Source organism: Uloborus diversus, chromosome 9, assembly GCF_026930045.1.
Source record: "Uloborus diversus isolate 005 chromosome 9, Udiv.v.3.1, whole genome shotgun sequence".
Lineage (NCBI taxonomy): Eukaryota > Metazoa > Arthropoda > Arachnida > Araneae > Uloboridae > Uloborus > Uloborus diversus.
This window is the reverse complement of record NC_072739.1, coordinates 33,539,104-33,547,499: the sequence shown is the minus strand read 5'-3', so window position 1 is coordinate 33,547,499 and position 8,396 is coordinate 33,539,104.

The window sequence follows — 8,396 nt, the reverse complement described above, 5'->3', positions numbered from 1 at the left end:
GGTTTCATAATCACCATCGTGCCTGTAACAATAATCAGAAATAATATTGCGTCAGCCTTTCCATGCATGCTCAACCCCCTTCAGATCCCGGTCTAAGATGTTTTGTTTGATTTTCACTGTTTACAAACACCAATATAGTAAGCTAGAAAATAACCCGTAACGTTATGACGGGGCTAAATTGCTTTTTTTTTAATCAAAGAAAGTGGTTATCAAACTTGACATACTCCAAACTAACGTATGTCACAGTTTCACTACTTTGCAGGAGAGCCTAAAAACGTTTGTTTACTGTTTCCGAAAGTTGGGGCTCTTGAAACATTCATCAATAAATATAGAAGATTTTTTTAAACAGATTTACGTTGTTATGGCTTAAAGCGGAGCATTATTCTACATACAATGCAATAGTAACCTGAAAATAACAATTTTCGGATCCGTTTCGTATGACTTTAAAGAAGATACATATGAGAAAGAAATTTTCAAAACTCATACTGAATTCTATATAAAAAGTTAAATAACCATTCTGTTCATAAAACAATAAAATTAGAAAATCATCAAACGTTTGAAATTTCTGATTTCCTTTTCGAAATCATTGGAGTATAAAGCTGTTCTCAGTTTGTCAACACTGCCAGAAAATATTATTCGAGGGTATCAGTCGCAATGAATAAACCTTGCGTGTGGCATACAACTGATTTAATTTATATTTTTCGCTAAAAACAGAAATGAATTCTAACTATAGAGAAACGCCGATTTCACGTTTCTTAGTAGCCTGAATCGAACATAAAATACATAAAATATGGGAAAACGTCAGTTCAAATTAAAAAAAAAAAAAAATAAAAATAAACAAAAACAAAAACAAAACCATAAAATATGGGAAAACGTAAAGTATGAAAAATGTATAGTAAGCAAAAATCAGATAAGGAAGCAAAAATAATAATAAAGGCTGCTACGATGACGCTTATAAAAAGGTAAGAACGCGATATTTTACGGAAAGAACATTATTGTGCATACCAATTCAGATCATTCTAACACATTAAGTTACGAATCCGGTCGTTTAGGTTGAAAATAGTCAGTAATAATGAGTCAGTGAATTCATACAGGATTGAAATACTTTGCAAAGTTTTTTCCTGGTCTTTATGATAAAGAAAATATTCTTTCACTATTAGTAAGCTCAAAAATGCAGTATTGAAAGAAGAGACAAGTTGTGTTTCCTCTTCTTGTTCATCTTCATTGGCGGCCGAAGGGTCCACAAGGTTGGTTACGGATGGAGAAGTAGCATTTCTGTTTTCATGGATTAACTTTTAACAGAGTGGATAATGTTTAAAAATGCACAGAAGGAAACACTTTGCTTAATTTTAAAACTTTTTTTTTCTTTTTTTAACTGCCAAGGGAAAACGTACAATGCGGGAATTCATAACCAATAAACTTTCCATCCGGGTTAAATGAATATTATTAGTACACGGAAAAACTGGGACGTGATGATAAAAATCGTAAAACGCGGGGAAAACGTTGATTCGAGGGACGTAAAATCGGGGTTTTGCAGTGAATACGATCAGCCAGCAGGAAGATAACTATTACCATACAACAATTTTAACAAATTCCCATAGCATTTCAAAGTTATTGAATTTTTTCCGCTTTTTTGTCGTTTTGAACCACTGTGCGGCGTTTGTGTGTTTAAAAGTTAAATTTTCATAAGTGACTTTTTTGCCGTTGCGCCGTTTATGATCGATTTTTCTTTTTATCTCCCTGACTTCAGTCCTACTGTATTAACGAAACAAAAAATAGATACTAGCACATTCTGATGCAATTATATATTATTTACCCATCAATTAGAAGCTTTAATTAAAGTAAACGACCGACTGTTCAAAAAATGTGGGAAAAAAAAGAATTTCCTATTCGCCAATTTTTTGTATGATTACAAGTGAAATGGAGCTCTATTTAAACAGAAACGCAATGTAAAACCTTAAAAGGAACATAAGGAAGCAAAAAATGAAAAACTTGTACACTGTACATATTTTATTGATGCTAGTACAACAGATAACAGAATAACAGATAACAGCGACAGATAACAGAAATTCGCAAAAACGGATCACTTCAAAAATGATCGCGGAAACTTTTTCGCTCATAAATATGATTATAGTTCATTCTAAATCGTAAACATGATTATAAAATTTATAAAATTTCATTTTCTTTCCTTGCAAAGAGTGTTTTTGCAAAAAGAAAAAAAAAGCGACAAAACCTGAATGGGCAAAACGTTCCCGATTTTTGGAGAAAAATCGGAAATCAATTTAAATGCAATATTTTGTTTTTAATACTTCATATTTTTAAAAGTTGGGGGATAGAGCTACAAACTAATATGTATTTTTTTCTTTTTAACGGGTATTTTCTACTCTGATATATCACCAATATCCAGGAGTTTCTCATCATTTTTATGTGCTGTGTTTATGGCAATGCGACATTTCTGACCATTTAAAATTTTTTTGACAGACTCTTACTCTTTTCGGGGTGCGGCAATTATACCGATGCAGCGTATCTACTGTAAGTTATTGTACTTAGTGCGTCTGATCAAAGAGAGGGGGGAGAAAGAGATATATGCAGGCATTTGATGCCAAGTGCTCCCCCCTCACTCTCGATTTCGTGAACAATTTCCGAATGAATATTTTTGTTGTATGATGAGGATTGAGATAAACTACATGCCTTCCCTTTTATGCACAGAGAAACATTAGTAACTGATTTTTGTCTTTAATAAAAATGTTATGTTTGCCATGCATGGATGTTTCCTTTTATTTTCGTGGCAAAAATTTTGGAACAAGAAGGAGGTAAAAGTCATCAAACCATTAAAACAATATTCGTTTTTATTGCTTGATTAAAATTAGAACTGACTCATCACTTTGATCCCCCCCAACCCCCTCCCCCAGAGGTAGGTAGCGAAGAATGTATACTGAATGCAAATTTTATCTGCGAACAACAAAAACCGCACAAACTTGTATAGCTAAGCATTAATTTTCCAAAGCCAGGGAAGAGAGAACTTGACCCCCAAAATGACGTGAATGAAACAAAAATGTATGTTGAATGCTAAAAATATACATAAAACAGTACAAACCCTTTAGTTTACTTATTTCATTATTTATTTAGTTTAATTAATTTATTATAAATTTTACGTCCCATATTTAAGAACACATTTATTTTAGTTCTGCATTTTCAGTCGTTTTCCTTTTTTTTTTTTTCAAATTAAAACATCTGCTTCTGTTTATGCAAGAATGCATGTCAACTGCTAATTATTTTTAACTAAAACTAATTTTATACTTTCTTTGCTTTTGTATCATAGTTTATGATAACAGGAGCTGAAAGTGATAGTATTTTTAAATGATAAATGGATGCTCTCGAAGGAATGTTTTCGTTTTCGACAAAACAAATCTTTAAGAAAAATGGTTTTATTGAACATAAATAGAACGTTACATTCCATGTTATTCTTTCACACTTAAAAATTTTATTACTGTATTGGTGAAAGGTGTTTTTTTGTTTAGATTTTATTTTCATATTTTTGTAGTTAATATCTTTGTTTCCATCAGTTTATTTTTCATACTAATGATTGTCAGTCGTCTTGACGTGTGTGTAGTCCTATCTCTTCCTATTTTTTCCTACTTTTTTTAAGTGATTTTTTTCCTACTTTTCCTATTTTTTTAATTTTTGATTCCTTATTTCCTACTTTTTCCCATCAAAACACCACTTCGGGGTCTGAACAAGCAAATAAGGCTGATTCTGGATCCAGCGAATTCAGGGTAGTAGATCAACTTACTTTTAAAATTCTTACTTTGCTCACACATACGCATGGATGCAGTAATTAAAGATTCGTTTCTACTTTAGTATTTCTCTAAACGAGTCCCGCTTCAGTTTCAATTTGTATGATATGATAAAAAAAAAACATGCTGTGAAAACTGTCATCAAAAATTTGTTGAGCTTAAATTGGGACCTTGAAACATGCGTGAAAGAACAAAAACACTAACTTATGTTAACGCTTTTGTGTCAACTTGCATTTTGTACTCAGCTGTCTGAGGAACTGAATGAAGTACAAGATTTCATTATAATGGGCTTCAGTGAAAATTACAATTGAATTTTTACTTAACTGCAGCATTTGAGTCAGTGTTCGTTCACTGACACAATGTTATGACTGCTCGAAGCCAAAACTAGTGAGCCTATACCGAGCCAAATGTATTCTTCTGTTTTGGCATATAGTCCAGTCAATAGATACATTATACCTTGGAAAAAATGGGATCAAAGATTTTTTTTCTTAATTTGTACATCTTGGTACCGACATGAAAAAACCAAGTTATCCAACACGAAAGTCCCCGAGAGAACTTTTGGGGGCCGAAAAACCACAAAAATTTATGACTTTTTTTGTTTTTTCCAAAATATCTCTGAAATGGTTAAAATTAGCAAAAAGTATCAAATACAAAGTTTAAAGAATATTAAATTTCCTACAACTTATATATTTACAACTTTTTTGTAGCACAAATAGAAAGCTTGCTATAGCTCTTTGAAAAAAGGCAGTTTTCCTCTACTAAGAAAAAAAAAGCATTCACACAGGAAATAAGGCGTCACAATTATTAGAACTTGAGTAGAACCTTTAGTTTCAGAGAGTTTATGGCTAGTTTGAGTTTCTTGCTCTCCCCCCCCCCCCTCCCCCGCCTGACATAGAGTAGCAATTCTGGCTGACAGATTAGTTCCCACCAGACTCCAAAAACAGACGATGGCGATGTATTGTGAAACTGAAATACGTATATACACATTCATTTAAAGCAGAAATTTCGTGCATTCTACTTAGATTGCTATTGCAAAAATGCAATATTTGTGTATAAATGAATAAATACTAGGCTGCTAATAAGCAAATAATTAACATAATTATGCATAGCAGACGATACAACAATAATAAACCCTTCATCACTGCTCACGGATTAACATTTCTGGTTTGACAGAGGTAGTCTTCATCAGACTCCAATAACAGATTATATATTGCAGTTTGTAACTTTATTACGCACTATACACATTCATTTGCGGCACATAATTTGTACGTTTTCGCCTAATTATTACAAAAAAAGATGCAATGTTTAAATATAAATGCGAAGGAATAAATATTAGGCAGCTAATAAGGAAACACAATCAACGCAATCATGCGTCCTATGTTGATACAATAACAACAAACCCCCCCCCCCCCTACCGCTCACGAACTAATATTTTTGGTCTGACAGAGGTAGTCTTCATCAGACTCCAATAACATATGATTTATAGTGCAGTTTGTAATTGAATTACATAATCTACACATTCATTTAAAGCACATAATTCGTACCATCTATTCTAACTATTACTAGTGAAAATGCGATATTTGAATAAAAATGTGAATGAATAAATATTAGGGTGTCAATAGGCACACAATTGACACAATAATGCATAAATGAAGGTGCAATAGTAATACGTAATGAACACTTTGAAAAAAATACTGTAGAAACAGTGACGTTTTGAGACATGAAAAACCCAAGAAAATTATCTTTTAAAATGACAATCCAACTGTAGAAACTTAATACGCATCACACGTAAATTAAGGGAGATTCATTCGAATTTATAGCAAATAGAGAAAGGACGACAAAATACGTAGTTAATCTTTTTTGAAGCCGTTTTGAAGGGTTAAGAATTCTCCCGGTTCAGAATCTTTAGGGGGTAGAAAGAAGTTGCCGTCCTTGAATTATTCATTTAATTGTTGCGGTAATTCCAAAAGCTCCTGGAACAAATCATCTTCTTTTGCAGTCCCATCCAAAGATGAAATTTGTGCAACATTTTCACAATTCGTGCCACTGCAGTGTTTGCACATGCTGGAACATTTTAAACTTTCCTTGCGACAAGAACAGGCTCTAGTACAATTTTTCTTGCAAGTACAAGACACAATCTTCAAAAGAGTCTGAGGAACTGAATCTCTTTTCGTGTCAACAGGCATTATACCTTACGTTCTGCATTCCCAACCCCATTTCTTTGGATCAATTATGTTGCCCAACCAACTTTGAATCTGGTGGTAGCACTAATAAAAGTGATAACGTTCAGCATCGCACGTGGGAGGTAGTCGTGCAAGATTTATTTTAGCCCTGTATACTAGTTTTATAAAAATATTAAATTGCAAAGTATCCAAAAATCGGTTCAAATACTTTACGTCATTTGTGTATAATATTTTCAAAATATTTTCTCCAGCTGCAACTACGGCCTTGTGATGACTGATTGGATCCATAAATACTTCAATAGCTTCCTTAATTTCAGGAGTTTTTTTTTTTTTTTTTTTTGAATGTGTTGCACAATTTAATCTTGCCTTGGCCAAAAATTGCCGATGTCGTATCACACCCACTAAACGCATGGATTAACAGATTACTGGGGTCAAGGATTTAGTGGGGGAAAAAAACAATTCACAACCATTCCCTCTTCCAGGTTTTAAAAAGAACAAGTTGCTGAAAGGCTGTCCTAAAGCTGTCTTCAGCACTAACAGATCTATATCCTCGCCCACTATGACAACCTTTTCAATATTCTTCGCCTTTGAAAGAGCATTGTTGACAATAAGTCGGCATCTTCTCGATTCTGCCTGCTTTGAATGCCACACTCTTCGAAATTTGTCTTAAGAAGTTGGATAAGACGATTCTCGTTGTTATAATTTGCCAGAAATTAGTCTTGGGGAATTTGGTTTACCATGTTAGGTTTAACCATTACTTCAAGGGAAAAGTGCACCCTCATTCGCCGTAATCGTTCAAAAATTTTGGTGCTAGTATGTGCAGGATATCTATCAAATACAACCATAACTTGAAGTCCATAATGTTTTTTTTTTTTTTTTTCAGAAATGCAGAATGATTTTGAGATATGGTAGTAAGGTCTGGCATAATCATTTCTAGAAACAAACTCATAATACAGAACACACAGATTGATAAAACATACGCTCGCTCGAACTTTGAAGTGACCAATATGCATAGCTGTTCAGTCGATACATCGCATTCGGAGAAAAAAAAAAGAGGGAGAACGGGGGTGTGTTGTTTATGATAAAGGGGAAGAAGGCATTTACTCTCAGCTACGAAAGACAAATAATTTCCAAGGTCACATAGCCAGCGTTTCTCTTCTTTTTCTAAGTTATCCGATGCGCCTTCACGCACTTTGCTGAGGGATTCAGAAAAAGTGTGACTTTTAAGAAGTTGTAACTCGCCTGCTTTTCATGCTACAAAAATGTTGTAATGACAAAAGTTGAAGAAAATTTAATCTTCTTTAACATTTGCATTAGAAGTTTTTTTCTAATTTTAACCATTTCTGAGATGTTTTGAAAAAACTATAAAACATCATTAATTTTTGTGGTTTTTCGGCCCCCAAAAGTTCTCCCGAGGTCTTTCGTGCTGGATAACTTGGTTTTTTCATATTGGCACTAGTATGTACAAATTAAAAGAAAAAATCTTTGACCCCATTTTTTGTAAGGCAATTCCGTTTTATCCTACCTATTGACTGGACTAATAGATTTGACTACGCCCCGTAAGGCCAGTAACAAAATTTAATGACAAAACGTCACAGGATTTAACAAGTTTTTGTTATTAGTTAATTTTTTGAGCATATTATTTTATATACCTAAGTATCATAATCCGGTTTTGTTTTGCTCTAACTTTTCATATTCCATCATAAGAACATTCACAGTATTGAGTAAAATACTAACAGCTGTTTTAAGGCTGTCAAAAACAAACTTCTTCATCAGTGCATAATTTTCAAGCACAAAGGTATTTATTCGTTATATATATACTCTTACTCGTTTTTGTACTGCTGTTAGAAACTTCAGCTCTTTCACCTATCATCCATTGTTTTTTTTTTTTCTTGCAGGTATATTTTTACAATACCATTGTACGTTTCTTCAAACAGCGATTTCTTGCTCACTATATGAGGTAGGGAGAAGCAAAGGGATGCAAGTGGACATTTTCAAGTTTTGAGAAAAACGCGTATAAATATAACGTCTTAGGTAGGCTTTTATTGAGTTTTTTTTCTTCTAAATCATGCTATACAGCAGCATCTAGCAAAGCTATTTATAATATCTCTTGCCTAAAGACAGAGGAGATGTGTTTCCATACAACTGGTACTGGTTATCTCCATTTTTTTTTACTTTTGCCACATACAACCCTTTGCTTCTCACTGCCTCATATGTCTTTCTCACTATTAAAATATTCTCAATACTGTGCTATTTTTACTGCTAAACTTAACTTTTGTTGATGACCTTTTCTGCATTTTTTCCCTCTATCCGATTTTTGAACGTAACCTTTTAGTTTGCATCTGTCATTTTAGCTTCCATCTTTTCTAGCAATCCCAGCGAGGTATATCATAACAGTGTGTGGCTTCTTGGGCAA